Consider the following 12,682-nt stretch of genomic DNA (forward strand, 5'->3'; position numbering starts at 1 on the left):
CCCATAGCTATGGCTGTGTAGTTTCCTATTTCTAAATTTTTTCTTATGCATAAGCCATGTGGTAGTATTAAGCCATTTCCAAAGATTCCATCGGGCTTTTAGGTTACCCAGACCAATTTGGACCAAGTCTACATTGGCATGTACTTGTTTTTGTGTCAGACTGTCCTGTAGCTGGGACAGAGAGCTTAATTTATTTTTAAGTACCTGCAGGTCTTCAGTATTTTTTTTTTTAAACACACAACAGTGCTAGCAACGAGACAAGACAAAACAGAACACAAAACACAATTTCTATTGTGACAGTAGATTCATGGTATTGGGTTGCTCTTCAGCTGGCATCAGCTTTTCCTGATTTTCTGAAAGACAAAAAGAACATGTTTCTACCCCTTTTGGGGTGGCAGATTATTGCTTAAAATATTTCTTTTACAAATACCCTTGCTGATTGCAGGCAAAACAGAGGAATTTCCCCCACATTTTCCTGTTTTGTTCTATAGGCAGGCCAGGTTCCAATGGCTTGTCTTTTAAGGGTTATGGGGAAATTATCCCACCGTTTAGTCATTAAATTCATGAGGGGGGAAGTACCTCAGTTTTCCTTCTTGTACAGCAGACCAAGTTTATAACGTTTTTCCTGCTGTGTTAAGCTTTAAGTTTATTTACAGGTAATAGATGAGAAGCATCATTACCATATGACCTTAAAGGATTTTTCCAAAAATCATACACACTATACGTTGTTACAGGGGTACTTATCATTAAATTTATTAAAATTATCTTGTTGTACCGTGCCTTTTATTTAGACAATTTGTTTGCTGACCAGGTATGTCCTTTAGCTGCAGCTCCTTTGTGCTACTAGTTCTTTCCTTCCTTTATCATTTAGGTAATTTGCATTTTCACAGACACTTCCTGCTTTTGGATTTAAAGCCATCAGCAGCTCAGAGACTCTATCTTAAAAGGGACACAATCAACTTTCACCAGAGTTTTGATTACTTTTAACTTCTGCTTCCAAAACACACAGCAATCTGAGAGAAAAAAAAAACCCCAACCTATTGTGGCTCCCTTTGGAGCCTGTCATAAATAGAAAGGGAAGGGTAAACCCCTTAAATAAATCCCTCCTGGCCAGAGGAAATCTCCTCTCACCTGTAAAGGGTTAAGAAGCTAAAGGTAACCTCGCTGGCACCTGACCAAAATGACCAATGAGGAGACAAGATACTTTCAAAAGCTGGGAGGAGGGAGAGAAACAAAGGGTTTGTGTGTCTGTCTATATTTTGTCTTTGCCGGAGATAGACCAGGAATGAAGCCTTAGAACTTTTAGTAAGTAATCTAGCTAGGTATGTGTTAGATTATGATTTCTTTAAATGGCTGAGAAAAGAATTGTGCTGAATAGAATAACTATTTCTGTCTGTGTATCTTTTTTGTAACTTAAGGTTTTTGCCTAGAGGGGTTCTCTATGTTTTGAATCTAATTACCCTGTAAGGTATTTACCATCCTGATTTTACAGGGGGGATTTCTTATTTCTAATTCTATTTTTATTAAAAGTCTTCTTGTAAGAAAACTGAATGCTTTTTCATTGTTCTCAGATCCAGGGGTTTGGGTCTGTGGTCACCTATGCAAATTGGTGAGGCTTTTTATCCAACATTTCCCAGGAAAGGGAGGGTGCAAGTGTTGGGAGGATTGTTCATTGTTCTTAAAATCCAAGGGTCTGGGTCTGTAGTCACCTAGGCAAATTGGTGAGGCTTTTTACCAAACCTTGTCCAGGAAGTAGGGTGCAAGGTTTTTGGGAAGTATTTTGGGGGGAAAGACGTGTCCAAACAGCTCTTCCCCAGTAACCAGTATTTGTTTGGTGGTGGTAGCGGCCAATCCAAGGACAAAAGGGTGGAATATTTTGTATCTTGGGGAAGTTTTGACCTAAGCTGGTAAAGATAAGCTTAGGAGGTTTTTCATGCAGGTCCCCACATCTGTACCCTAGAGTTCAGAGTGGGGGAGGAACCTTGACAGAGCCCTAATAGCATTTTAATTAAGTAGCATGGTATGTTTGCATTTCTTTTGCCCCTTCTACAATATACCCTGCACATGTTCTGGGGCAAATGCACATTCCTTCCATAGTTTAACTTCTATAACATTATCCATATCAATTTTTACATAAGGTGTAACTTTTTTTTTTTTTTGCTTACAGAGTTTTCATGTACCTTTATCAAAGTGACAGTCTGATTACGCAGAGCCATTTTAAGACTCGGTGTTTCTGACATTGCTTCTTTTTGTTTTGTGCACCTCACCCCTGCTGTTGCTTCAGAGGGGCACTGTCTTTTTTTAAAATTTCTTATTTATTTTTTTACTACAGCTCCCATCTGCTATTTTGTTACAAAAACAAACAAACGAAAACCAACCAACCAAACAAAAAGAATCCAAAATTTTTTTTTCTATTCTCCTGATTTTGACTGCCCTGCTGCAGCCACAACTTAAAAACATTTTAAATTTTGTAAAGGTTTAACCTTTTAAAGGTTAAATGCCAAATCCCAAAGCCAGACAACACTAATTACCTGTGTCTAGCAAAAATTACCTCTGTCAGTTTTGCAACTTTGAATTAAAAAGTCAAATGAATTTTTAGTGGCATTATTTAAAACAAAAACAAAACCAATTGGTCCTTAGAACTTTACATATTTACACACACAGAGATAGATACATACACATTTTCTTTTCCTTAACATCCCTTCCACACTGCTCTGTTTTTTACATCTTACATTCCCTTTATACATTTGAGGCAGTTAAATTCCAATAGAACCCCCTTATGTTCTTTTAGTAAATTTGACTAAATTGTCCAGTCAAATGATTTTAATCAGATAATTTATTTTTGCCTGGCTAATTTACAGACATTCCTTTGGAAAAGGGCCCATTTTTCCTTCAGAATGGCTGCAAAGAAACCAAGAATGCTCTTTCTCTAACACTTTTCCTTTTTAACATTTTCACAAACTTTAGCTGCTTAATTCCCTCCAGCCTCTGCAGAGTTAACTTTTTTTTACTCTCTTTTCTCTTTGTAATTATGCCTGGGAGTGCCATACATAGGACCTTCTCCCCCTTCACCTGCATCCCTCCAGCCTCTGCAGAGTTAACTTTTTCACTCTTTTTGTATTCCTGGAGGGCCTCTTTCACTATTTTCAGCTGGCTTTGGGTATTTGTAGCCAGCACCTTCCAATTGTCTGCTCCCTTTTCCGTTTGTGCCTTTTCCTCTTTACATGAGGACAAGCAGAGGTAAGAATCCTTACATGCCTCCCACAACCACCAAATTGCTGCTGCATCTCTTTTGGCAGCACTAGAAGGTTTGTACATGAGGATGTATTGAGCCAATCTATCCTCTAGGTCTGATAATAGTACAGACATCTACAAGGGCTTGTTCAGTCCATGGATTATGCCCATATCTTTGGAGGACTTGTTTGAAAGGTGTAATTTCTCTAATGAAAGGCGAGGCTGGAGCTCCTTTTGGCTTCATTCCTCCCCCTAAACCTGCTTTACCCTGTTTTTTCTTTAACATTCTAACAAATTTTTAACTTCTCGGTCACTCCTGATTTTATTCAGTGGGGGCTTCTTTGTCTCCCCTGGTTTTACTCAGTGGGTGACACCGCCTAGATTCCCTGAACCTGCTACTCCTTATTTCACTGAGTAGCCTAGCCTGGACCTTCTTGCTGTCCGTGGACCTTCTTGCTGTCCCTGATACCTTAGTGAGCAATAGGGCTTAGGTTTAGTAATCGTAGCTTAATCTATGCGTTTCTCCCCTGCTACCTTCCCGGAGGCCAGCAGGTCCGGTTAACCTATTTTTCCTTGCTACCTTCTCGGAGGCCAGGAGCTCTGGTTAACCTAATAGAAATGCCTAGCTCAATAGAGCTGGCGATGTGCACACCAATATTTACAATAACTGAGGTTTTTTACCAATATTCCCCCTTTCGCAATTCTCCACCAAAATGTTATACCTATAAAATAAAAACCAGCAGGATCTTATTAAAGGGGAAAAGGCAAAATGCCACATTTATTATGAATACAGAAAGAATCATACAAAGCAGTTAGTTATAGCTATAACATTCCATTCAATCTCATATTTATTCACACATTCATTCATACACACACACACACACACAGGTTCTGCAAGGTTGTTATCATAGTTAGCAGCCTTAGAGTTGCTTGTGCCAAGCCACTGGCCAGGTGGCCTGGACACGAGGCGGGAGCAGGGCCTTGTCAGATGCTCATCTGATGCTCCTGGAAATTGGTTTGCAGAATCAGACCCCAAAGTTCTCAGTTTCTAGAGTCCATTTTTGTAGGAATTTCTTCCTATGCCAGTCTATGGGAATTGCTTCATCATGCTGTTGCTGAATCAATCAGCAGATGGCACATTCCTGACGGCTCCGTGCTGCCAGATGTTATCTTGTTCTTTGGTTCTCCCATTCTTGAGGCTGTTGGGTGGATTCCAGTCTGCCCTCCGGGGGTCCTCTGGTTATTTCCACTTGACACCTTCTTCGGCCGATGGACACTGCATTCTTAGGCTGGCACCTCCCTGATCATTCAGTTATTATCCACACCAAGCATCCATCCACATACATCCTCTATTTCTATTTTAATCACAATTGTTAACAAAGCGAGATGAATACAACAAAAGGGCGGGGAGTCTCTGGGTGCTGTTTCTATTGTTACAGAGTATTGCTTTGAGCCTCTCTCTGTGTGCGTAGTTGTTGTTACAAAGAATTGCTTTGAAAACAGACTCTTAGAACGTACTAACACAATTAGCAGCTGGCAAGTTTCACACATAGAGGGAGAGAAACAGTACCAAAAACCAAGAGACCTCTTAATTAGTAATACCCTGGAATTTAAACTATGGGGAATCAAACTCATTTGTGATTTTAATACAGAACTTCTTTAATGTGATCCAACAGCTGCAGCAACCAGAGCCAGAGGGGCCAGAGAAGCAGCCCAGGGAGCTGGAGGCAGAGCAGCAGCCGTGCTGAGGCAGAGTGGGGCGGGAACCGGGGCTGGAGCAGTCCGGAGCCGGGTGTGGTGAGCATCTTGGGGATAGCGAGGGGAACCCTGGGCAGCAGGCCCAGTACAGGGAGACGCCTCAGCCAGGAGGCTCTGCAGGCCAGACTCGGGGGGAGGGGCGCGGGATTGGTAACCCTGACAGGGCGGGGGCAATGCTGGGAAGAAGGGCCCTGTCACCTAGATCCTGAAAGCGTGTGGCCACCACCGGAGCGAGTGTCCAACCCACAGCATCCCTGCAGCACAGCCAGGGCCTGAGAAGAAGTCCTGGGACTTACAAGGAACAGACTGAACTGCCCGGACATTCCAGAGACACTGTTTGTGATGTTCCCTGCCACAGAGCGGGTTGATAAGTTTCCTTTAACCTTTCCCATTTTTCCTTATTCTTTTTAAAGTTACTTGTTGACTAAATAACTTGCATTTGCTTTAAATTGTATGTAATGGTCAGTGGGTCAGAGAAGCGCCCAGTGCAGAGAGAGTACCCCGGAGTGGGGACACCCTAGCCCCTGTCCTAGGTGACCACAGCAGGGTTGGGGGTCGAGCCTCCCAGGAATCCTGGGCCCAGCCTTGTTGGGGTTACGAGGACTCTGCCAGACAGGAGAGTGGAAGGGGAGTCTTCAAGGGCAGGGAGGCCTCTGGGTAAAGGAAGTGGGAGCAAGGACTCAGATCCTTTTGCTAGCCCACTTCACCGGGGTAGTGCAGAAGCCAGGAAAATTCCCCACAATAGCGGGACTATTCCCCCGCTTACACATGGGAACGGATCAATTTGATGACATTTCATTTTGGAAAGAGAACACATTTGATTTTTCATTTTGAAATGACATTTTATATTATGAAAAAAATGTAAAATGTCAAAATTGGAAAAATATTTTGATTTTTTTATTAAAACAATTTGATCTGAAATTTTTTTTCCTTTAGAATTTAATTTTTCAGGACATTAAAGAATTGTTATTGTTCTGTTTCAGAACAAAGAACAGTCACATTCAGAGAATTTCTTATAGAACGGAAAATCCGGTTCCTGCCCAGTTCCAGGTGCTGATTTAGTAGGCAACCCCTATTGAGCAAGGCACTTAAGCACATGCTGAAGTCCTACTGATCTAGTGGGACCATCACCATATTTTACGTCTATAATATTAGGAGTGTCTTTCTAAAAGTTCTACTCTAGCTCAACCAGAAATTATTAATTTGATGCAGGAATCACTTGATGAATTTCTATGGCCTGTGTTATGCAGGGGGTCAAGGAGTGGCTCCCAATCTTTTCAGACTACTGTACCCCTTCCAGGAGTCTGATTTGTCTTGTATACCCCCAAGTTTCACCTTACTTAAAAACTACTTGCTTACAAAATCAGACATAAAAATACAAAAGTGTCACAGCACACTATTACTGAAAAATTGCTTATTTTCTCATTTTCACCATATAAGTATAAAATAAATCAACTGGAATATAAATATCATACTTACATTTCAGCATATAGAGCAGTATAAGATGAATCATTGTATGAAATTTTAGTTTGTACTGACTTCACTAGTGCTTTCTATGAAGCCTGTTGTAAAACTAGACAAATATCTAGATGAGTTGATGTACCCCCTGGAAGACCTCTGTGTACCCCTGGTTGAGAACCACTGGACTAGATGATCATAATGGCTCCTTCTGACCTTAAAATCTGAGAGTCCTGCCAGCCTTTTACTGTGAGTATGGACACAGCCATTACATTTCCAGTAAAATTTCCAGAAGCACGGAATCATACTTTACTAAACTCTAGAGACTTTGTAGTGTATCTACTATGTTCCTTTCCAACACTAATTTTGCAATTAAATACTAATAAAAATGTAGGTCTGGTGCTATGGATTTGTTTGTCATAATTCCCTAACCCTACTTATCATCACTCTTGGGTCATTAATCTTCCAGAACACGTCGGAGACACCAGAAGCACGCAAAACCTATGTGGAAATTTGTGTGTGTGTGGTTTTTCTTAAGAAGAGAGAGACAATAGAGTAAGTGTTCATTTACTCTTGGCATGAAAGAAGTTACTTATGTGTTACTCAGCAAGTGGATATGCACAGGTCATGCAGCGAGCACCTGCTCTGTAATACTGTTTGTGCAATAGTAAAGCCAGAAAGGGACTTAAAACATCTAGAAACCTTTGCCAAGATGCATCTGCACCAAGATAAGGAGTTGCAGCAGTGTTGTATACATGTTAGCTGTTCTTCACCCTGACACACAGAGAAACAAATGACTGAATAAGAAAAAGAAATCTGATAAAAGTAAATGTTACAGCAGTATTCCCCAGGTTAGGAACTTGGTTGTAATAGATTTAAAAGAGGTTCTGTTTGCCAGCTGCTGGTCAAGACAGGACCCTGTGGTGCTCTCTAGCTCACAGAATAACTAAACTGCCATGTCCTTACATAGGGTCTCCCATCTTGGATCAGGATCTGAACTTTGTGGTTCAGGCCCATCTTTAACATTAATGCTAAGGATCTGCCCCAGCTCCTGTTGAAATCAATAGCAAAAGTCTGAGATCAGTGGGAGTGAAAACAGATACCTGCACAGGGGGTTGCAATGGAAGAAAGACAGTGGAGGACCATGTTCTGAACCACACAGTTCCACATAGCATGAGATCAACAGTGTTTTCTGCTCATTACTCAGATATATGCACATCTCCACTGTGTTTTCAAGAACACAATTAACTGGTTTTACTTTTCTGCAGGGATACATTTTATTTCTGCTAACAGACATAACTACTGCATGCAGAATAAAACCAACTGCTTCAAAAGTGTTTCTATGATTTTGCACAAGTTTTACAGTATTCATGTTCTTGCAGAGTTTGCAAAGCCATTTTTCTATATTTCCGGGAGCCAAAGCAAACAAAATGAGGTCCCTTCCAACTCTGATATTCTATGATTCTATGAAAACGTTTACTTGCTTCAACAGAAACATACAGGAAGGGAGACAGGGCTGGTTCAAACACAGTACTTTTTTTAATCCTCTTTATAGATACTATATTAAGGAGCTTATGTTAGCAATTTTAAGTAGCATAAAACTATTTATAGGTGGATACTAACTAGCAGATTTAACGCCAACACAACCCATTCTTATGTCACTGAGAAATTTAAAAACAAAATCAGAACCAAGAAACAATATAATGCAACAACCAACTGTCACAGAAGAACATGTAACCAACACAACCTCTTTCCAGAATTGTGTTAACCTGGTATAGTGTTGGACATTTGATCGGTCCAAAAATAACTGGTCAACTGACTGGTCAAATATTTTAAAGCACTAGTTTATTAGAGTAGTAACCACCATAAAAACAACAAAAAAAAGAGAGTCAGAGTTATGGTTTCCAATAGGTTTAGCCTTTAGATAGATACGGATGCCTAATTACAAAAACCAAGTTACTTAACTGAGCTATTATAACTCAGAAAAATGTGAAACAATGAAATGAAGCTCTTAAAAAAAAAAAAAGAGAGTAAGAATAATTATGACCTTTTCAGCAGTTACATTAGTTTTTAAATGTGAACATTATTAAAGACTGAACAGTTTCAAATGAAAATAAATTAAATTACACTGAACTAAAACAAGCACTTAGTAACTATGAAAGAAAAACACAATTTTAAAATGCATTTATGCTCTGTTAGGCAGCAGGCGAACTCTTCAGGCAGCTTCTTGGCCATGCATATTTTGTTTTTGTGTTGGGTGAGGAGGTTAAATGGCTGTGACCCTGTGATATACCAGGGTATAATCCAGATTAATGAGTAGCTGTGTCACCCTTAGTCTGTAACGTTGGGTGCCCTTTACAATGCCTTGCTGCTGTAGCCTCCAGCCTGGACTGCTCCCAAACAGCTATGTCAGTGTGTGTGTGCTACAGCCAGCCAGCCACACCTTGGCTCTTACCAGCCTTGGTTATGCTGCAGGGTGATCCCAACAAACACCCTGTCATGGATTTTCCTCCAGAAACATATGTCCCATACTGCCCAGCCCTTTCCTGGAAAGTACAAGTATACTGAGTACATTATCTCTTTAAAGGAATGATATGCACACAACTTGTTACCCCAAACAGAGTTACCCAGACACTTCAACTTGAACACGCTGCATTAGATAAAACAATAAAACAAGTTTATTAATTACGAAGAGAGATTTTAAGTGAATACAAGTAATGAGGCATAAAAGTCAGAAATGGTTACAAGAAAAATAAAGATAAAATGCTTACTGGTGCCTAACTTAACTCTAGTAGATTCAAAGCTAAGTTTTCTCACCACATGCTTTCAGAAGTCTTACTGAACAAACTCTTTCGGTCAGGACCCTTCCCCCAGAGTCCAATGGATGCTTCCTTTGTCTCTTCAGGTGGAGTGAATGTGATGGCTCATGAAAAAAAAGAGGGGTTCCTTGGGGTGTCTGTCCCTCCTTTTTATAGATTCAGTCCCCCTCTTGAAAAACATTTCCCGCTGAGACCCAGGAGACAAGAGTCTATGTGGAAGGATGTTCCACTGCTGTTTTTTTCACCTGTTTGAACTTCCTTTCTTGTCCCTTCCTGTTTGATGACTCTCTTTCCTGCTTAAATGCAAATTAAGGCAAGCACACATTCCTTTGTTTAGGACAGACCTGTCTGCCAACTTCTGTTTGGGCAGAGCTGTGGGGTTTGGAACATGTGTTAATAACACCATACAGGGGAATCGTATCATTTCACAATGCTACCACACATATTTTACTGCGACAATACAGATCAGCAAATTATGAGTTTTCAAATGATACCTTACAAAGCATACTATGTACAAAGATTATTACAATATGTACAGGGTGTGAATTCTGGGATATACTCTGTAACAGAACCCTCCTCTCCTTCCACCACCCTCTTCTGAGTTAAGTTCTGTATGTTTGTCTGGTCAATTTAGATTGTAAGCTCTTCAGGACAGGGGCCATGTGTTTTAGCTTGTTTAATGTGCTTTGTAAACTGCTATGTACATTGATGGCCTGTCTACATACATACAGTTTGTTCTGCAAGATCCCTGCCGGTCAAGATGATCAGTTTTCAACGTATTCACCTTTTTCCCAACACTTGGCATTAGCTTATAGCAAAGTGAGTGATCAAGACATTTTAGTAGGCTTGCTAAACAGAAGGTACCATAAAGCAATCAAAAAGGTAGGCCACTGCCTACATCAGGGCATTCTTGTTAGAATATTTAACAATAATTGACTGTGCTCAAATACTAGGTGGTTAGTTGACATTATTTGAGTGGTCAGTTGACCAGCTTGCCAAGCCTAGGCTGGCAATGCTTTAGTTACAATTTTGACTAAGGGGATGTAAATAATCTGTTGGTATGTTGGCTTGTGCGCCATACGAGGCTAAAAAAAAAAAAAAAAATCACTGAATGGCAGACAAAAAAAAAAATCCAGCAATTGGCTTCTAACCTAGTATTCATAACAATTGCCATGAGGGTGGGGTGTGGGGGGAATGAAAAGCAAACATTTAAACTCTACATCAGTCCTTTTTGAAACTTTTAATATTGTGTGTGTGTGTAAATGGAGTGCTGGTGAGAAGGGCCAGATTCACAGCTCTTTGGGTCTGAAGCCTTTTCTCTTTTGCGCAAAAGATATAGCACAGGGAAAAGCAGCACAGACTTTCCCACGCTGCCACGGGCAACGTGCCTCAACTTGGAACTGCAAGAGTGAGATAGAATTATTAGCTGTGGAGCTGAACTATCTGTGGTCTCAGGCTTCCAACAAGGATGCTAATTAGTGCCAAACAGGATGTGGACTCTTGTGTACTGGGTACAAAACTGAAACTACCAGCTCATTTTAATGAGGCCATGAACAGCTGTCAAATGACAGTTTTTGGTCACTGCTAAATCAGGTAGGATTTGAACCAGTGACTATGAGAAGAAAGGTCCCAGATCCCATTGCCAGTCACTATTATTTCACTACTTTACTGTCGTATTACAGCTAATGTTAATCAGCTAACTGCTCTCTTCATTTATGTTCCTAAAATTACTTAAAAGCAATGAGCAGACAGAGTTGTATAGCTTACAGCTGTGTCCTGCATTTCCCAGACAGTCCTACACTCGTTATCCCTCAACATGGGAGGGTTGTTTATTGTGTTCCAATGCAGCAAGACACCTCCTGCAATCCCTTTGAGCTGTGCTGCCTCGCCACCAATACCTACAGCACCTGGCGGAGTAGAGAGCTGACTGGAGGAGCATCACCAGCAATGCATGACAACAGGGAGAGTTCCCCTGCTCAGCGCTCCACTCTGCTCAGATGTTTCAGGAGTGTAGTTCTGGGTAGATGCCCTGCAGGAGCAGGATCCTAATGGCAAAGCATAATGTTTGGACACTGACGGAGACCAGAACTGGGGAGGCAGGAGCAGCTGAGGGAGGCTGTGGAAGTGATCATGGTAAAAGCAATTGGGGATTAAGCCAGGAGGAAGGTAGAGAGGGAAAAACAGGTGGGGCTGGAAAGGCAAGGGATAAGAAAAAAGGGATGTGTAAAGAGTACAGAGAACAATGGTGGGCGGAAGGAAGGATTGGAGGAGGCTAAGAGCATGTGGGATAGGAGAGCAGAGACAAGAATGGAGGATAAAGAAATAGCCTGTTCATAGAGGATTTTCATTGCATATCTACTCAAACATAAGCCCAAAATGATACAACCTGCCTCTCTAGTATCTATTCAATTCAAAGTCCGTAAGGAGTTGATATCTGGACTTTGATTAAATTTCAGTTCCTCAGACATGCTGGCAGCCTCACCAGCTCCCAAAACTCTAACCATGTTTCATCTCAAGGATTTTCTCAATGTTTATAAGGAATATATAAGCACCTGCGAACTGGGACCTGTGGCTATTCACGTGAAGCAAAAAGAGTAATACTGGTGTTAGCTAAAAATGGGCACATCGCCAATCTGACATTTAAAAGCAACTCAGGCTGAGCTACTACCAAGCAGATTTGGAACAGCAGCTTCACTCACTGCATAAAAGTGAAGCAAGATGAAAACTGGAGATTAAAATAGTTTCTCAGTCCAAGCAAAGAAAACTCTCCAGGGTTACACAAAATGGCTGACGGAAACTAGATGAGAAAAAAGGCTTTGTCTCTGGTTCTAGAATCTGGAAAACCTACAGCTGAGACTGGATCCCAGTAATATTGTTTCCCAGCTCCCACTATTTGAAGAACAATCACAAATTAAAAATGGGATGGTGGAGAGTGCTGTTTCCTGAAAGACAAAGGATTTGTGGGGCAGCAGAAGGAGACCTTGGTGATATCCTCTAAGAATAACCTGGTCAATAGACTCCAGAGCCATACAGCTGGCCTTGGAAAGAACCCAGTGCCTGGATACAGGTCCTCACTATTCACAGGCAGAACCAAGAACACTGTAACTTATATTTCATAGTCACAAAAATGGACTATGAAAATGGAATAAAATTCAATAATAGCTACAAACTTTCCTATGATTTAAGGCAAATTCTTCTTGGTACCGTACCTGACAGATTCTTTTTAACAAAGAATGTAAAAAGCCCTGCCTGCATGAGTTTGGGTTTTGTTTCAGTAATCCAGACTATTTCTCTGAACTCTCCAAAAAGTGCTTTTGATAAGAATACATAATAAAATAAAATAAAATAAAATGAAATAAAGCCTCAAGCAGCTGGGAAAAGAGACTGGACAAGGGACCAGGAGGGAGAGAGAT

The sequence above is a fragment of the Natator depressus genome, chromosome 5, assembly GCF_965152275.1.
Source record: "Natator depressus isolate rNatDep1 chromosome 5, rNatDep2.hap1, whole genome shotgun sequence".
Taxonomy (NCBI): Eukaryota; Metazoa; Chordata; order Testudines; family Cheloniidae; genus Natator; species Natator depressus.